Consider the following 20772-nt stretch of genomic DNA (forward strand, 5'->3'; position numbering starts at 1 on the left):
TACATCAAAGAGAATAACGTTGAGACAACATGCTAAACTTTTAAAGATACAACAAAAGCAGTTCTCAGTGAGAAATTTATGTCTTTGAAAAGAAACTTTAGGACTTGCTGGAGCCAAGATGGTGGAGTAAGCAGAAAATCACCCAAGCTCCCCCATATTTACCTCTGGTTAACTATTGAATAGTGTCCCCAAATGAATTCTGGAAGGACAGAACAACAAAAAAGACAGGGTGAAACAATTTTTTAGCCTAAGACAACTTGGAAGGTCAGCAGGCAAAGGTCTATCTCACTTGGGCAAAAGGGGAGCACAGTGTACGGTAGGCAGTGTTGGTAAGCCAGCAGCAGGCCCTACCTCAGTAAGCCAGTGGGTGGCCCTGAGCCCCAGTGCAAGTCAGTGACAAAGACCCCACAGTCCCCTTGCCGCAGCTGGCAAGCCATTACCCCTCCCTTCCATGAAGCCCCAGCGCAGAACTACTTCCATCCCTCCTACCACCCCATGGGCTTCAGCATGGTAAGTGAGCTGCCCATCAGACCCCTATGATGCTGCACAGCACCAGCCATCCCCCATCTCAGCATAGCACTGGGCAAATGGCAGATGCCAATGCCGGGCTCCCCATGGGGCTCAGTGCAACAGAAGGTGAACTTCCAGATACTTGAGGCACCATGGCAGCATCAACCACCTGTGCCTTCACCTCAGAAAAGTATCAGGTAAGCTGCCAGACCTCTATACTTTCAACACAGGAGGAAGGGTCCCCTGCAGGCCTCATGGCAGCACCGGTGCAGCACCAGACAAACAGCCAGGGCCTGCAGTCTCCATCACAAGAAGCTTGGGAAATCACTCCGGGAACAAAGTTTAACTTTAAAAGTAATGAAATAAGCTGGAAAAGATGAACAAAACCAAACAAATATTGTCCATAGAAAGTTATTATGGTGACAGGGAAGATTGAGTCACAAACTCAGAAGAGGATAGCAATATCAAGACACCTATGTGCAAAACCTTAAAGAAAAATGTCAAATGATCTCAAGTCCAAAAAGAACTCCTGGAACATCTCAAAGAGGAGCTTAAAAATCAAATAAGAGAAGTAGAAGAAAAATTGGGAAAAGAAATGAGAGTGATGCAAGAGAATTATGAAAAAAAAGCCAACAGCTTGATAAAAGAAGCACAAAAAATCAAAAAAATAAAGATGTACAAATTTTACCAAAGAAAACAACTACCCCCAAAATAGAATTGACCAAATGGAAAAGGAGGATAAAAACACTAACTCAAGAAAATAATTCCTTAGAATTGGACAAGTGGACAATAGTGACTTCATTAGACACCAAGAATCAATAAAACAAAATCAAAAGAATGAAAAAAATAGAAAAAAAATCTGAAATATCCCCTCGGAAAACAATGGACTTGTAAATAGAGATAATTTAAGACTTGTTGGACTATCTGAAAGCCATGACAAAAAGAAGGACCTGGACATTATACTTCAAAAAATTATCAAAGCAAACTGCCCTGATATCCTAGAACCAGAGGGTAAAATAAACATTGAAAGAATCCACCAATCACCTCTGGAAAGAGATTCCAAAATGAAAACTCCCAGAAACATTATAGACAAATTCCAGAACTCCCAAGTCAAGAGAAAATTTTGCAAGCAGCCAGAAAGAAATAATTTAAATATTGGGGAACCACAATCAATATTACACGGGATTGGCAGCTTTGACATTAAAGAATTGGGAGGCATGGAATATGATATTCTGGAAGGCAAAGGATCTGTGACTACAACCAAGAATTACCTGGTGAAACTGAGCATAATCCTTTGGAGGAAAAATGGTCATTCAATAAAATAGAAGGCTTCTGAGTTTTTCTGATTGATTTCCAATTTCAAGACTCAAGAAAAGTATAAAAAGGCAAAAGGGAGAAGAAAAAAAACTTATAAAGGATTCAATAAGGCCAAACTGTTTGTATCCCAATACAGGAAGATGAAACTTGTAGTTTTTTTCTCTTTCTTTCTTTCTTTCTTTCTTTCTTTCTTTCTTTCTTCCTTCCTTCCTTCCTTGCTTCTTTCCTTCCTTCCTTCCTTCCTTCCTTCCTTCCTTCCTTCCTTCCTTCCTTCCTTCCTTCCTTCCTTCCTTCCTTCCTTCCTTCCTTTCTTTCTTTCTTTCTTTTTCTTTCTTTCTTTCTTTCCTTCTCTCTCTCTCTCTCTCTCTCTCTCTCTCTCTCTCTCTCTCTCTCTCTCTCGCCTGTAATTCTTAAGAACAATAACACTATCAGTGTAGTTAGAAGGAGTATACATAGAGAGAGGTTGTGGGTATAAGATGACTTCGAGGGGGTGATATCAAAAAAGAAAATAAACTTTAATAGAATAGAAAAAGCTAGAGGATTAATGAACTGAGTAGGCAATTAAAAGAATGAAGAATTGATAAATTAACAAGCCCAAAATGAATTCAAAAGAACAAACCTTGAAATTCAGGTTCCAATTAATAAAAAATTCAAAAATCTGTAGAAATGGCAAATATTTTCTTTCAGAAGTTTAAAAAAATGAGCAAAGTTTTAACTACAGTGATTAAAAAGGAGAAAAGTCAAATAAAAAAAGAATGAAGTAAATGCACAGTTAGAGAAGAAATAAAATAGGTGATTAGCACCTATTGGACACAAATGCATGCCAACAAAACAGGAAATTTAAAGGAAATAGATAATTATCTACAAAAAAAGAAAACATCCATTTTTTGGATCCAAACATCTTAGACAATTCAATCTCAAAAGGTGAAATTAAACAAACTATAAAAGAATTACCAAGGGTAGGGGGAAAACCTGGTCCACAAGGATATATAGACAAATAATATCATACATTTAAAGGGCAACAATATCTATGTTTTACAAATTTTTCTTAATAACTGGAGAAAATACTCTCTAAAACTCATTTCATGAAGGCAAGTATGATTATAATGCCCAAACCCAGGAGGGATAAAGCAGAGAAAAATAACAATTGATTGATATATTTATTGAATAATGAAATAGAAAAAATTAAATAAAACTCTAAGGGAAAGATTGCAGAAATATATATATAATATATATATATATATATGAACATATTCACTGCAACCTAGTTGGGTTTATACCAGGAAGAATACAAGGTTCAACCTTAGATATTAAAAAAGAGTTAACACAATTATGTTAATATCCCACACAGTACAAGTCACATAATCATATTGATATATGAAGAAAAACCCTTTGATAATATAAAAATTCATTTTTGCTAAAAATCTTTAAACTCATTTGAATAAAAGCAGCCTTTAAAAACACAAGCCACTAAAAATTTTCACTTAAAATTTTTGAACTCAAACAAAAAATTGCATTGCCACATACACAAGAACATAAAAGAGGATTGTGTATGGAACATGAACCTCCATTTTATACTGCTTATTTTTAAAAATATGTAAGAAATCCCACATATTATTATTAGAATTATCCTGCTTGTCTGTGATTCTTTCTGAATATACTTCTGTTGTCTTCTATGCATCAAAAAAATTTCAATGGCACTTGTTTGTTTTGGAATCAGTATTGCTTATCCCATCTACCAACTCTCTACCTCTCCAATCAAACAACCTGAAAGAGATTAAAAAAAAAGTTCTTGTGACAAATAATTATAGGAAAGCAAAACGAATTTACATAGTGACTGTATCCAAAAACACATATGTCTCTTTCTGAACCTTGAGTCCATTATCTCTCTGTTAGGAAACACAGAACATGTCTCATTTTATTCTTCTTCTTATTATTTTTTGGCTAGGCAGTGGGGTTAAGTGACTTGTCCAGGGTCACACAGTTAGTAAGTGCTATGTGTCTGAGACTGGATTTGAACTCGGGTCCTCCTGAATCCAGGGACTGTGCTCTATCCACTGCACCACCTAATTGCCCCGAGGACATATCTTATCCTAGGTCCTCTGGAAACATGGCTCGCTATTGCACTGATCATGATTCTTAATCATAAACATTGATCATAATTCACTCAAAGTTGATTTTCTTTACAATTTTATCTTTGTATAATTTGTTTTCTTGCTTTTTCTCACTTTGCTTTCCATCAGTTCGCACTACCCAGTATTCTTTACTATCACCTCTTTCATAATTTCTTGTGGCATAATATTCCATTGCATCCATATATCACAATTTAAGGCATTCCCCAATTGATGAACAGCCCTATGGATTTCTCTTTCCTTCCCTTCCCTTCCACAGAACCCCCTCTTCACATCAATGACTGTTTTCTTGGTTGAGTTTGGTATCTTTCTACAAAACCTTTGTGTGTGTGTGTGTGTGTGTGTGTGTGTGTGTGTGTGTGTGTAAATACGGTTGATCCTCCTTTGCTATTTCATATGAGTGAAGTTCATCTGATATTCATCTTCCTCCCACTCCTTTTATGTTTGTATACTTATTTCTCATGTCCCCTAATTATGAGAAATAGAAAGTTTCACTCCTTCCTTCCTCTTTGCTACACAAGTTTATTCCTTATACTATCTTTTTTCTTTCACCTCTTAAAACTATCAGAACATAACCAATCCACCTCAGGTCTTCTGTTTTTCTTATATAACTCCCTCAACAACCTCTGAAGATATTGTATTTCTCAAAGGATATGTTTCTTTTCCACAATTAGAATGTATGTACTACTTTTACAAATTGGAGAGAAGTGAGGCAGCAGCAACATAAAGTCCTTGGGAATCGTGACAGGGTATAAGGTAGCTGGGCACTACCCAGTTTCAAGTGTCCAGTGCTGTCTCTTTATAAGATACAAGCCTTAGCTCCTAATCCTGTTCTTGAAAAAAGTCTTCATTCTGATGCTTTCTGATAAAGAATTCCTCTAGAGAAATTGAATTCTGTGGGTAAGTGTTTGAGAAGTCCTCTCTTAGAGAGAAAAACTTTGGCACCTGGCTGTGCTATATAATTCAAGGAATGAGGCCCACAAGATGTACAGGAAGCATAGGGCCCATCACCATGTCCAACCCTACTCCATCCAGATCATGAAAGTGGGAGAAAGTGCTGCAGTAGTTAGTGTTTGCCTTCAGTCAGTAGTATTGCTCCAAAACCAAGTTTCCTATGTCCCATGGAATTTTGTGTGACAATGACAAATCATGTTGCATAGCCAAGAGGACTAATAGATTTTGCTAAATTCAGAGGAAAGACATATATTTTACTTAATCTGCTCAAATAAAATTTTTATTTTGAAAAATGGAATGGTAGCATTATATCATCACATGGTCCCTTGTTGTTACTTAAATAAATTTACCTAGAAAGTTTCTCTTGATGTTTTTTTTTGTTGGCTTGCATTTCAAAGTTTCTACTCTTCAGTCATCATTTTATCTATCTGAAATACTTGAAGATACTCTATTTCATTACAAGTCCATTTTACCCTCTGTAGGATTATACTCAGATTTTCAAGGTAAATTATTTTTTATTGTAAGCCTTTATTATTGACTTTTGGAATATTGTATTCCAGTGTCTCCTCTCTTTTTGTCTAGAAGCTACTTGGTCTTGTGTGATTCTTATTGTGATTTCTTAACATTTGAACCACTTTTGGGATGCTTGAAGTATTTTTTCCTTGATATCAGAGCTTTGGATTTTGGTTATGAAATTCCTGGGACTTTTTCTTTTGGAGTTTCTTTCAGGAGGGGATCTGTGGGTTCTTTCTATCTTCACTTTGTCTGCTGGTTCTAATAGATCTGGGGATTTTAATTTGTGATTTTGAAGTATAGGGTCCAGACTTTAAAAAATTATAGTTTTCAGGGAGTCCAATGATTCTTAAATGACCTCTTCTTGATCTGTTTTTCACATCAGTTTTTTTTTTTAGGCAATTGGGGTTGAGTGACTTGTCCAGGGTCACACAGCTAGTAAGTATCAAGTGTTTGGTCTGAGGCCAGATTTGAACTCAGGTCCTCCTGACTTCAGGGCCAGTGCTCTATCCACTGCATCACCTAGCTGTCCCTATCAGTTTTTTCTAAACATCAAATATGTTGCATTAAATTTTTTTTTCAATCTTTCATTTTGTTCTAAAATTTGTTGCTGTCTAATGGAGTCTATTTTTGGACTATTCTAGCTTTCAGGGAGTCCATTTCTTAGGTAAGGCTTACCATGTTCCCTTCTAAACTACTTATTCTCTAATTCTTTCTTCAAGAGTTTTAATTTCCTTTTTTATTTCTTGCTTCAGTTCTTCTAGATGTTCATGTAATCCTTATGGAAGGATCCATATTTTCCTATAAATGACTGCTTTCAGTTGTTATGATGGAGTCACACTCTCCTTTTGGGAATATCCAGATTTATAATAATTTTCAATGTTGATCAGTAGTTTCTTTGACTTATTCCTGAATTGAGGCTTTGTTTGAGGGCCAAACTCAGCCCCTGCTACCCTGTGGTGGTGGGCCCTGCTTGGTCCTTCCTTATTTCCTCTGAGTTGCTGTGATGACTCTCCTGAGTTCAGATGTCCTTAAATCTTTGAGATTTAGGGAAGGAATCTTCAATGTCCTCAGTGGCATCTTAGGACAGAACAATGGGGAATTCAGAGCCCTTGGGGTGTATTAGTCTAAGCATTGATACACTACTCTGGTCTTTGTTTTCTTTTCTTTACTTTTTTTCTTTTTGGCTAAGCAATGGGGTCACACTGCTAGTGAGTGTTACTTATCTGAGGCCGCATTTGAACTCAGGTCCTCCTGACCCCAGGGTCAGTGCTCTATCCACCGCACCACCTAGGTAGCTGCCTCTCTTTTTTGAGGATTCCAAGATCTGTGGCCTTCTCCCTTTTTTGGGATTTTCCACTCTTGCTGATTCTTGTCACAGGGTCTTAAAGGTTACATGTCTCACTGCCCTTCTCTGGTCTCTTTTGGAGGCTTATTTGTCTATGCCGTTGCAGGCTTTGCAAGTGGCCCTTTTTTCTGATTGCCCATGAGTTTTACTTTTTTACAATTCTATAATGTCGAGTCACTCACTCACTATAGTTACTTATTAGATTTCTTTTCTTTCTTTCTTTCTTTCTTTCTTTCTTTCTTTCTTTCTTTCTTTCTTTCTTTCTTTCTTTCTTTCTTTCTTTTTCTTCTTTCTTTCTTTCTTTCTTTCTTCCTTCTTCCTCTTCCTTCCTTCTCTTCCCTCCTTCCTCTCCTCTCTTTCTTTCTTCTTCTTCTTTCTTTCTTCTTTCTTTCTTTCTTTCTCTTTCTTTCTTTCTTTCTTTCTTTCTTTTCTTCTTTCTTTCTTTTCTTTCTTTCTTTCTTTCTTTCTTTCTTTCTTTCTTTCTTTCTTTCTTGGCAATGGGGTTAAGTGACTTGCCCAGGGTGACACAGCTAGTAAGCATCAAGTGTCTGAGGCTGGATTTGAACTCAGGTCCTCCTGATTCCAGAGCCAGTGCTCCATCCACTGTGCCACCTAGCTGCTCCACTTATTGGATATCTTCATCCTTATTTGGCTTGGTGTGAATTTGAGAGTTTTGCTGGAGAATGTATGGGTGACCTGGGTAACAGGCTGAGCTCAGTTCAGGCTGCTTTCCTGGCCAGAAGACTATAAATGTTTAAATAACATCACATGGCAGTTTAGACCAATCCATTATCATCCCTGGCTCTCGTTTTTAATTCTGTAAAATGGGAATAATTATACTTACATTATCTACTTAACAGGAATGTTGTGGGAAAAGTTCTTTGATAACTTTAAAAAGTATTAAGAAAATATCAGTTATTATTATGTGATTTTACTCATTGGAAATTCTATGGAGGCATCTATTAGGTTTTTCTCTCCTGAAGATTAGATCATCAGTGGTGGAATTTCCTATCTGAAAAGAATACATTATTTTTTACATAGCTCAAAGAAGCCAGACCCAACTCTCAGCCATGGTCCGTGGTAGAGACTTAATGATAACCAAAAAGGAATTGTGTCTTCTCTTGTTTTCCCTTAATGTTTCTCAAGATTTTGAGTGGGTGAATGAGGTTGAATAATGTGGTCTATAGTCTGTTAACTAGCCTAACAACAGGAAAGTGCTTGAAAGCACTGTATGATAGCTTGAGAAAACTAATCTCATTTAAAGAGGCTTTTAAATTGCTATAGCTTCTGGCATGAAAATTAATTGCTAGGTATGGGTTCAAAGGAAAGGGAATATAAGTTTTACTTATATTCCCTATCACTCAAAGTGATGTCATCATTACTTTTCTTTTCTTTCTTTTTTTCAACCAAAGACAAGGTTTATTAGATCATTGATTGTGAGTGGGTGACACTTAAGGAATTCACCATATTGGCCAGACTCTTAAGGAATCTAAGCATTTGTATGGCTAATGCAAGCAGGGCAAATCTGAAGAATCTGAGACCTTGGCTAGACTCTTAAAGAATCCAAGCAGTGGCTAGATTTTAAGAAATCTCAGCACGTTAATGGAGGCTAGATGGACCTTATGTACAGAAAGACTGTGGGAGGGATCTAGGAGTGGCCAAGTAGTTTGGCATGACTGGAGGAGGGATCTAAGGAGGATTTGGATGGGGTGGTCAGTAAGCTGGGGTAACTGTGAGGTAACAGAATGCCGAGGACCTGAACCACATGGCCAAGGGAGAATGGAGCCTATATAGGATTAAGGGTAGGAAGTGGGGGGGGCATAGGGAGGTAAGACAATGGAGAGCTAGGCTAGGTTAAGGGTAACAGAATTGGGAGATTGGGTGTAGGCAATAACAAAAGGCCAGTTGATGGGATTATAGCCTCAGGTGAACACCAGAGATTTGGCCATGTGGGAAAGTCGAGGGCTTTTCTTTTTAGGGGTCCAGTCCAGATCCCATCCCCACCATTCTCCCCTTAAACAAATGAGATCCAAATTCTTTTGGGTAATGGACAAAGGTCTTGGCTTCTGAAACTGATTTCTGCTGACAATAGTAGAGCTGTCCCTGCCTCAGGGGGGTCCCAAAGAGGAGGTTGACTGAAACCGAGCACAGGCTGCATCTGATGGGGTGCTTGGGTGCCTGGGCTTGGGCCTCAATTTCTCCTGGGCCTCAGAAACACTAGCCCTGGCAATTTTCCTCCAGCCCAAGGACTCTATATCTGGCAATAACTCATGAGTGGGCCCAGTGAGGCAAACTATCTTTCCCTGTTACAAGAACAAGCTGACCTCTATAGAATTTCCTTTGTACTATCTTGTATCAGCTGAACGATCAAGGACTGATGCCTACAGTTACTGTGTACAATCAAGAGGTCAAGCTATAGCTGTCAACTCCTGAAACTATCTTGTTTCAGACATAACAGACCAAAAATATACCACTTAGGAAACTCTCCCTCCCTGTGGTTTCCAGTGGTGAATGACGTAGTTGTATGTTATCACCTAATTAGCATACTTACCACATAATTTACTATTTTTCTTATATAAGCTTCAGGATGATTCCTGTCAGTTGCAAGTTTCCTAGGGAGCTCTGCCCACCATGGCAGAATTCCTTAAGTACCTCTGCTCACTGTATAGTGTAAAAATAAATCTTTGCCACCTTGACTGAAGGAATGCTTGAGTCTGTGAATTCATTCCAGACGAACCCATCCTATACTCTGGTCCTTGAGTAGTCTCAATCTTGCAGAATGCAACAATACAATCCAGAGATCAAGTTATAGACATCCATTCCTGAAACTATCTTGTTACACACATAACAGAACAAAAATACACCCCTTAGGACCCCCCATCCTTGGTTTCCGGTTGTGAATGATGCCTGTGACTAAGGTTGTATGTTATCACCTAATTAGCACACTTGGCACATACTCCACTGCTTTTCCTATATAGGCTTTAGCATCATTCCTGTTAGGTTGTAGGTTCCTTGAGAATACTTACCCACTATATAGGGTAACAACAAATCTTTGGCACCTTGACTTAAAGAATGTTTGAGTCTGTGAATTTATCTCAGATGACCCTGTCCTGTACTCTGGTCATTGAGGGGGTCTCTGAACCTCTCAGACCACAGCACATCCAGGGGATGATGGGGGACATTGGCTGGTATCCACTGTTTGCTGCCAACTGTAGTGAATGGCCTGTAGTCTGGAAGTCACAAATCTGATAGAAAAGACTTCAGGGCCCAGATATAAGGAGAAGTAAAAGTGTAAGAGCCCCATTAAAATCATTTACATTTGATGTGCAGGATTATCTGATCTTGTTACTTTTTCAAAAGTTTAAGTAGCACTTCTGTAAGTAAAAATTTTCCACCCCAGATTACACAAATGAATCTGCTAGACACTGACTTTCACTTCAATTATCACTGAAATTCTCCTCCACAATCCAAACCGAAGATGTTTCTGATTTAATTTCAGTTGTTTGGGGGTATTGAATTACTAGACATTCAGATTAAAGCAGCAAGATCTCAGCACTTGCATTGTGCTTATATCTTTTGCTGTCTATTTTGCTCTGACTATAGAAATTTGCTGTAAAAGGATAAAGCAAGGACAAGACTTACGGCCTAAATATTTCAGGGTAAAACATCCTTAGCTCTGCTGGAATTCAGATCATTCAGTTTTCCCACCATGCAGCATCAAATCCACCTCATAGCCAGACTCAGGGATAGCCATGCCTTTTCAAAGGAACATCATGGGGAAATAGATGCAGGAGGATCCCATCTTAGACTGAGACTAAAATTGTCCTTTCAGCTTTTCCTGATGCTGACTTCCCACCAGTATCACATTCTGTCTGAGTAGCTTGTGGCATTTCTCTCAGATGGTAGATTATTGATTATTGATGGATTATTATGATCCATTAGACAACTCAAAATAAAATCATTTACAGTCCCATGAGTTTTTACCTCAACCAGCAAGTTCCATTAATCACAGATTAGGAAAAACTCTTCCTGCACTTGCAAATTCTCAGCAAGCCATAACACAAACTCTTTGGCAAGTTTACACATTAAAACAATAACCAATAATAGCCAAATTGTTTTAGCTGTAACCAAATTATGAAAAGTTGCATGTCCCAACTGATACAAGAAGTTTACCAATTTGAAACAAACCCATTACCAATCAGGTGACTTCAATTTTGTTACATGCATTTCCAAATTACTTTACACAGAGAGTCAACATCTCATCATTATTAGTCAAAACTACAACTTTAAAAGAGCGGGCTTACTCAAATTTGGAGGCTGGCTAGCTTCTTTATCTTGACCTATCCTCCTTTCCTCTCTCCCCAAAGCTGCTGGGGTTTGAGGTGGGGATTGGGGGATGAGCAGAATGTGCTGAACCTGGTTGATGCTTCCAGGCAAAGGTTGCCCCAGGGACCAAGGTCATTGCCAGTGGGGCCCACTCTGTAGCTGCTGCCCCTCCCCCCTTCCTTTCATAAAGTGGGGGAGGATGAATTCAAAAATGAGGGGGGAAGGGTGAAACTCTCTTCTTCTATGAGAGGGGTTAACAAAGATACCCTCTTGACTCAAGGGAAGGGAGTGGGAGATGAGAGTGACCAGGGTTGTAAGGAGGTGTTTCAAAACTCTTTAAAATTGATTACAAAGCCACCAGAATCTGCTAAGATGTTTTTCGCTATTCTAACTTTTCCCTGTAGCCTCCATGAAAGAGGATCCAGGGATATAGAGGGAAGGGAGTAATTAAGCCTCAGTGAACCAAAAAGCACCTGCAGTTTTCCCAATTCCCGAGTGCTGAGAGAATTGACAGAATTGGGCATACACTTCCAGATAGGGCATCTGTCCTTGTCTTTTGTGCTGTGGAAAATGTACCCACATCCATGGCCTCAAACTGAACCCATGGACTGAGAACCTGAGAGTGTCAGGCTGAGTGCTAGATAGTCTCATGACTGTCTGCCTGAAAAGCACCTCCAAGCCTTCCTAGGTGCTTGGGGAGCCACCCCAACTGCAGGGTAAGAAAGCAGGAGGGACGCTTACATACCTTGCAGTCTTGGCTGGAGAAGAGCTTAGGGTTAGGCAGCTTCCCCATATGGCATGACACATGGGTCCTGCCTGAATGAATTAGACCCAAATCTTCTTTCAGCCAAATACAAAGTTTATTAGAACATTGATCAGGGTGGGTGAAATTTAAAGAATCCACCATATTGGCCAGACTCTTAAGGAATCTAAGCATTTGTATTGCTAATGCAAGCAGGCCAGATCTTAAGAATCTGAGCCGGTGGCTAGAGTTTTAAAGAATCTGAGCATTGGGCTAGATTTTAAGAATCTCAGCCCATCATTACTTTTCAATTTACTACATCAGGGGGTAGCTTATGCAGTCTTTCTTTATGTCTGAATCAGTGTCTAAAATGGATGTCTACATAATGGATTCACCATTTGGACCGAACCAACTGGTCAGCACCTAAACTGTCTGTAACCCTGGTCATCTCTGAAATGTGTCCAGAGGACAGTGACCAGATTGTCTAGGGGGCACTAGACTTTATCAGATGAGAAATAATTGTAAGCATCGGGTTTATTTTGTTTAGAAAAAACTCAGGAAAGGTATGATCACTGCCTTCACATATTCAGAGGGTTCTCTATTTAAATACACTTATTTTGTTTGACATATAAGGCAAATGTAGGAGAAATGAGAAGTTACAGGATGGTAGATTTAGTCTCAGGGTAAGAAGAAGTGCTAATAACTGGATCAGATATCCTCAAGAGATATGATATGTGTGCCTGTTGCTGAAAATACTTTAACTCATCAGGAATGTGCAAAGGGATCACATACCAGGTACAGGGGGTGGGACTAGATGCCATCTAATTTTCCTTGATGCTTTAAAATTCAATGATTCTCTAATTCTTTTGCATTTAAACAACTAGTTTATCTTCATTTAACAAATTGATGTGTGGTTTCACCGAATTGTCCAAATCACCTGGTTGTCTGTGAGAACACAGACTGCGTCAACTAATTGAGTATAGATATATAGTCACAAGAAAATCAGAATAGTGCCCTTTACTGGGCCAACCCTTAGTGCTCACACATCCCTCCCAACTTAACTTCCTTTTTTCCTCCTTTTTATAGTAGCAAAAAGAAGCCATTCTTTTATGCATGTATTGAAAAAGTATTTATTAAGTTAAGAGGAATTTTGAAGGGTGTGTGTGGCATAGTCAGGAAATAGTAATGGGAAGCAGTGATCACATCAGCCCCTTCCCTTGATCCTGTGAGTTGACTGGATCATATGTTTAGAACTGAGTTGAGAGGAGTGATAAAAGGAATCGTTTCTAGTGGAGAGGGTTGCCAGAGATGTGGTGTCCTCCAGGTAGAGTCAAGTTTAATTTATTTTTTTAGAAATTGTTTTTTATTTAAAATTCATTTTTAAAATTTTCAGTCCCAAATTCTTTCCCTCCTTCCTGCCCCTTCCTCACTCATTGTGAAGGCAAGAAATACCTTACCCATTATACATGTGAAGTCATGCAAAACATATTTCCACATTAGCCATGTTGCACACATGTAGTTTGAAGGAATAGATCCTATTCCATTCTGTTTTATTCCACTCTGATCTATTCCATTCCATTCTATTCTATTTCCATTCTGTTCTATCACATTCTATTCTCTTTCCATTCCATTCTGTTCCACTCTATTCCATTTCATTCTATTCTATTCTTTTTCATTTCATTCTATTCTGTTTTATTTTGTTCTGTTCTATTCCATGCCAAACTATTCCATTCTGTTTTGTTGCATGCTATTAAGTTCCATTCTATTCTATTCTATTCTATTCTGTTCTATTCTATTCTATTCTATTCCATTCTATTCTATTCTATTCTATTCTGTTCTATTCTATTCTATTCTATTCCATTCTATTCTATTCTATTCTATTCTGTTCTATTCTATTCTATTCTATTCTATTCTATTCTATTCTATTCTATTCTATTCTATTCTATTCTATTCTATTCTATTTCTTTCCATTTCATTCTATTTTACTCCATCCTGTTCTATTCAGGTGTATTCCATTCTATTCCACTCTGATCTGATCATTCTGCTCCATTCCATTTTATTCAGCTCCATTCCATTCCATTCTATTCTATTCCATTCCATTCCATTCCATTCTCTCACATCCTATTCTCTTTCCATTCCATTCTGTTCCATTATATTCTATTTCATTCCATTATTCCATTTTATTCTATGTCCATTCTGTTCTTTTTCATTCCATTCTATTCCATTTTATTTTGTTCTCTTCTATTGTATTCCATCCCATTCTATGCCAATTATTCCATTCTGTTCTGTTCCATGCTATTCAGTTCTATTCTATTCTATTTCTCTCAATTTCATTCTATTTTATTACATTCTGTTCTATTCCATTCCATTCTGTTCCACTATATTCTATTCTGTTCTGTTCTGTTCCATTCTATTCAGGTATATTTCATTCTATTCCACTCCATTTCATTCCATTCTGTTCTATTCTATTCCATTTCATTCCATTTTATTCCACTCAATTGAATTCCATTTCATTCTCTTCTGTTGCATTCTGTTTTATTCAATTTCATTCAATTTCTATTCTCTTCTATTCATTTGATTTCACTTCCATTGCATTATGTTCTATTCCATTTCATTCTATTCTATTCCTTTCTGTGTTACTCCATTTCATTCTATTTCTATTCTTTTCCATTCCATTCCATTTTCATTCTATTCTATTCCATTCCATTTTATTCTATTTCCATTCTATCTCATTCCATTCTATTCTTTTCCATCCCATTCTATTCTATTCTAGTTGTAAACCCCTTGCCCAGTGCTATGGGGTCTGCAGAGATAAATGAGCTGTAGCCCTTGCTCTCCAGAAGCTCTAAGTCTAGGAGGAGGATGTAACATGCACACACACATACACACATACAGACTATTCCATAAAGGATAGCACGGGGAGTGTAGTATAGGGGCACAAAATGCTATGTGCCTTAGGAGGCATTGGATAGAAATATGGATTTGGAATCCAGGACCTGGGTTGAAGGCCTTTCTCTGACTTTTCCTGTGTGATCCAGGGCACTCTATCTGAGCTTCAGTTTTCCCAGATGTAAAATGGAGTCACTACTTATGCTGCCTACTGCAACCAGTTGTTTTAAGGAGAATGTTTTTAAGACATAAACTGCCATAGACATGTAGTCTACTGTTATTTGAGTTTAGAGGAGGAAGAAGTGCCCCCAGCTTGTAAAACTGGCCACACAGGCAGAGGTTTGGGATGCATCTTCTCATCCCTGTTCATTCTGGCATTCATTAAAACAACAGCAAGAACAATTTCAAAAGAAAAGGGAAATTTACTCATCTCCAAAAGTGCATCAGAAAAATGAGAAATTCCAAGTCACTTTTTCATTCAGTGATAGATAGACTCTCCAGGTTCTTATCACTTCTTCTCCTAATTGGTCTTCCTGTTCTCCCCTTTCATCTTCTAATCTCATTCTTCACAAAGCTGACAAAACAACCTTTTAAAAGCATATATATGACAATGTCACTCCCTCGATCAAGAGGCTTGTGGGGGCTCCCTATTGTTTCTAGGATAAAATACAGCTTAGCATGGATAGCCCTTCATAGTCTGGCTCCAGCTTCTCTTTCTAGGCTTGTATCTTCTACACTCCAGTCAGATTGGCCCGCAAACTCTGCATTAAATCTTCCCCATCTGTGCCTTTGTAAAGGCTGTCCTCCAGTCCCAGAATACACTCCCTCTTTACCTCTGCCTCCTAGATGCTCTTCCTGATTCCCCTACCTGCTAGTGCCCTCTCACTAAAGCTACTTTGTATTGGTTTTCTATGTATGCCCACTTACGTATATATTGCATCTCCTGATTAGATGACAAGCTCCTTGAGGGCAGGTGCTATTTTCACTTTTGTCTTTGTGTCTCCAGCCCTTAGCAAGTGCTTGGTACATAGTAAACACTTAATAAATGCTTCTTGAATTTCCTCTGAGGCTCAACTCAGTTCCTAGCTTCTACAGGAAGAGTTTTCTGACCCCTTATATGTTATTGCTCTTTCTATCCTCAAAATATATTTTAATTTATCAAGCTGTGAAAATCTCTTGTTCCCCAAGAAAATGTAAGCTCACTGAGGGCAAGGTTGTTTTAAATTTTATCTTTGCATCCCCGGTAATCAACACAGTACTTGGCACATAGTAGTAGGTACTTCATAAATATTTGTTCATTGAAGGCATGGATGCTACCTAATAAAGACAAATTGGAGATTCCTCAAGAAAAGAAAATCAAAATATCAGAAGGAGTTGAGCCCTGAAGAGGGTTTGTTGTTTAGTCATTTTCCAGGCAGGTCTAACTCTTTGTGACCCATTTTTAGGGTTTTCTTGGCAAAGATACTGGAGGGGTTTGCCATTTTCTTCTCCAGCTCATCTTACAGATGAGGAATCTGAGGCAGGCAGAATTAAGTGACTTGCCTAGGAATACACAGCTAGTGCCAGAGGCCAAATTTGAACTCAGATCGTCCTGACTCCAGGCCTGGCACTCTATCCACTATACCACTTAGGTGCCCTGAAGAGGGCTTGGAGAATGAAATCTGCTATGCTGTTTTTCCTGTGACTGCATATTTATAATCAATTAGTTGACAGTATATATCTTCACAGCAATTCAGTGAAATTATAGGCTAATGTATTAATTTTTTAAAATACATTTTTATTGATTGCTTTAATTTTACATTGCTTAAATGTCTCCCATTATCCCTTTTCTCTTCCAGAAAGCATTTCTACATAATAAAGAAATTTTTAAAAGAAAAATAAAGAGAAAGAGAAAAACTATACCAAACCAATCAATAAAATGAACATATATGAGATGATCACACCCATTGATCTTCCACTTCTGTAAAGGAGTGGGGTGGTGGTGGTAGGTCTTCTCATATTTCTTTTTTGGGGGCCAAAATTCTTCTTCATAATTCTGCAATGCTCACTTTCAATCGCTTTGTGGTAATTTTTTTCATTTATGTTGTTGCAGTCGCTGCCTAAATTGTTTTCCTGGCTCTGCTTACTTTACTCTCCATCATTCCATGCTTCTCAGTAGTCATTACAGTCATAATTCCTCGTAAGAGAGTACTGATGTGCGAGAGGGCTGAAGTAATCTTTCAGGATGAAGAGATTCCTGGCATGGGCATAATAGATGTGTCCAGAAGAGTGCAGCACAGTGTCAAAAACAAGATTTATTTTCAGACTCCGAGTCCAGTTTTCTTTCTACCATGACATATTTTCATTCCAATGATAAAATAGACATTCTGTGCCAGTATTTTAATAATTATTTTTGTTACAAATTTAAAAAATAAAATGTCTAGATCTTTCTTAATGATTCAGAATGTTTTCAGCATAGTTGTTTTTCTCCACATGGATATAATTTATATAGGACTATACTAATCTAATCATCTAATTATGCAGTAATTTTAACTTATAGTAACTTAATTAAAAATATTTTATTGTGCCTGGTTGGGGTGTAGTAGATTGGGTACTGGCTTTTGGAGCAGGAAAGGCCTGGATTCAAATCCCCCTGTAGATTTGCTGTATAACCTTGAGAAAGTTACTTTAAGCTCTCTTTGTCTGATTTTTCTCATTTGTAAAATTAGAGAGTTGGACTCATGGATTTCTAAGGTCTCTTTCATCTCCAAGTCTGTGAACCTGCAATTGAAATTGAGAGAAATGATTATTAAATAACTAATCTGTTATTATTGGGGAGACACAGGATTTTTCCTTTTCTGAAAAGTTATTCTCTACTAGGCCAAGCCATCATCTGAAGGACATTGTTGGTAGATGAGATTGCTCAAATACCTGGGTACAACCCTTTCATCCTGAGTGTGAGTTGTTGCCCCACCCAACTAGAGAACCTTACAAAGAATTTAATCTAAGGTGAATTACTGCCCATTTTATTCCACTCAGCTAGGTCCAAGCAGACATGGACCTCTTTTTGTCTAGATTGCCCTAGGTGGAGGTAGACCGGATAAGAGTTGTGTCTTTATCCAAGACTGAGTGATCACAATCAAGTCCCCCAGCCCCTCACTAGAATAGGTCCACCTCTCATTATAATATTCATTCCTCTCACTAATTGTTAACCAATCAGAGTTGATTGTCACCCTCAGGAACACCCACTCTTCCAAGGGCATAGAAGTGTTGAGTGGGTTCCATGAGGAGCCTTTGGTATTTGAGAGTGTCACTGACCCTTTTTATTAACTATTGCTAGCATGACTAATGAAATGATTAATTATCCAGATACCATGTCACTTGAATTTTTTATATGTTACAAAATGGTTAGAATGTCAAATCCCAAGAGGGCTAAAAAGTAAATATTAATAGTTTCAATGGTATTATGAAAAGATTAAATCATGGTACTTAAAATAATTTCAAATACTCAATTGAGATATTAATAAATACTTAAATATCATCCTTAGAAAATAACTTTAACTGGGCCTAATATCCCATTGGAAGGAAATGAGTAAACTATAGTGGTCCTTATTTGTAAGAACAGAATAGAAAGTACTAATTTAGCTGGAATGTAATCTGTGAAAGACAGTAATGTGTAATAAACCAGGAAAGATAGACTAGAACCATACTGAGACAGGTTTTCAGTGCCAAACAGAAGAGTTTGTACTTTGTCTTAGAGTCAATTGGAAGCTATTCATTACAATTTCTTGAGCAAGGAAGAGAGTGACCTGGTCAGAGCTGGGTGCTGTAGCTACCAAAACATATTGTTTCAGAATGTGAACATAACATTAGACCACCAACTTCTGTACTTGTCTGTTTACGTACTGATTTTACATTTCTGTTCTCTTGATTTCTGAATGTGTCTTTTCTGTGTTACTCTGAATTTATGTGTTTCTCCTACTTTCCCTGCTAATGTAGAGGCTACACCATCCTGTCAGTCCTTTAGACTCACAACCTAGGAGTCATCCTGGATTCTTCACTCTCTCTCACCCCTCATATGCAAGCTGTTGCCAAGGCCTATTGATTTCAACTCTACAACATTTCTCAAATATACTGCCATCACTCTGGTGCATAGTCATTTCATTCTTGGACAATTTCAATAGTCTGCTGTTGGGTTTACCTGTCTCAAGTCTCTCCCCACTCCAATCCATCCTCCATTCAGCTGCTAAAGTGATTTTGTTAAAGCTCAGGTTCAACCGTGTGTTGTTGTCCATAGTTACCCCCACCCCAACTATAGTAATGCCCCTTCATCTTCAGGATCAAATACAAAAGACCCTGTGGCCCCCTTCTACCTTGTCAATCTTCTTTATATATTAATCCACACTGCATCCTCTTTGATCCAGTGACACTGGCCTCCTGGCTGTTCTATGAAAAAGACATTCCATTTCTTGACTCTGGGCATTTTCTCTGTTTCCATGCATGGAGTGCTCTGTCTCCTCATCTCTGTCTAAGGGGCTTCCTTTAAGTCCCAACTAAAGTACCACATTTTACAGGAATCCTTTCCTGACCCCTCTTAATTCTAATGCCTTCTTTAATAAATGTTTATTGATTGATTCAGCTCTGGACAGTAAGTAGAGCCTAGAACGTAGCTTTTCTCCCATCACCTTTCCCTATATCTCAAAAAATAGATATATGCAGCAATTCCGCCACCTTCTTCCATCCAGCTACTCTGATTGTATCAGCCTAGGTAAATAGCCTATAAGCACCTAAATTCTCAGTAACAGGAGAATACAACTCACAACCTCTTTACAATGGTAAGATTCACAATCAAAATTATTATGTAAAAACATAAATATCTGCTAAAAGATGTTGACCACTGAAGTTGAGAACAGTGATCTCCAATGGAATAGAAAGATTTTTGTGGTATTGAAATATTACATAGGCTTTTATATTGGAGAGATTTTAGATAGGACATAAGGAAAACTGCCCTGGTTTCTAGGTTTTTTTTTATTAACAATCTTATGAACAGTTTATGTACCTCCAATATTTGGCAACCTTTCTCAGTTATCATTGCCTGTTCATTATACTGGAAGAGGAGTGGTATGTATCTGTTAGTACAGTGACTCCCTCTTATCATTAAATTCTGCCTCTGATGCCTGAGGAAAAACAGTTGGGAAGAAGACTAGACTATCTGGATACATTAGAACATTGTCCCAGAATGGTGACAGAAATAAGCAAGAATAAGTGGAGATACTGTAGATAGTGAAGGCAGCAGTCAAAAGCTGATGTGCTAGACTGGATGGCCTGCTGTCATTCTTTGATAAGCATGCTGGTACCTACCAGCCTCAGTTATGCTCTGATATAGAATATCTATTCTGCAGAGAAATATTAAATGTTTATTACTCCATTTTTTAGATTAGTAAAAGAGTTGTAGTCTTATTTCTACCCCAGCTCAATGGAGCATTTATAAAAATGCAGTATAGTCAATGGGATTTTCCCAGGATGCTCATGAATTTGCCAGAGTAAATAAAATTCATAATTTACTGTTTTAAATTTAAATCTTTTCTATGCATTATAATGTTTATGTGTATTGTTTCTTTTATAACTCTGAAATTCATTCTATCTTTGATGTCATAAATTTGCTACGTAACCTAATTACACAAATCAAATTTCAGAAAGAAAATTGAATTTAAAAGTAGTTTTATCTTTCAAATTCAACAAATTTTTTAAGCTCTTGAGTATAAAGCCAAGTACTTACCCCACGTACTCTATGATCCAGTGACGCTAGCCCTCTTGCTGCTCCTCACACGAGGTATAGCGTCTCCCTATTTTGTGCATTTTCAATGGCTGTGTCCTGTGTCTGGAATTCTCTCCCTCCTCATCTCTGCCTTCTGGATTTCCTGTCTTTCCTCAAGTCACAGCTAACGTCCCACCATAGGCAGGAAATCTTTCTCACTCCTCCTTAATCTTGGTGCCTTCCCTTTGAGACTATCCCCAATTAATTCTGGATACATTCTTGCTTGTACATAGTTGTTCACATA

The 20772-nt window shown here is 37.9% G+C and overlaps 1 long non-coding RNA gene across 1 annotated transcript; it reads right to left on the reverse strand.

Annotated features, from left to right (window-relative positions):
* Positions 1-16491: 16491 nt before the first annotated feature.
* Positions 16492-20772, reverse strand: LOC144457081 (uncharacterized). Its single transcript, XR_013486406.1, has 2 exons — positions 20490-20772; positions 16492-17491 (listed from the first exon to the last, which is right to left on the reverse strand). It is a non-coding gene; the product is annotated as an uncharacterized LOC144457081 (long non-coding RNA).

Source organism: Phascolarctos cinereus, unplaced genomic scaffold (genome assembly GCF_003287225.1).
Source record: "Phascolarctos cinereus isolate Bilbo 61053 unplaced genomic scaffold, phaCin_HiC Scaffold_4;HRSCAF=312, whole genome shotgun sequence".
Classification (NCBI taxonomy): domain Eukaryota; kingdom Metazoa; phylum Chordata; class Mammalia; order Diprotodontia; family Phascolarctidae; genus Phascolarctos; species Phascolarctos cinereus.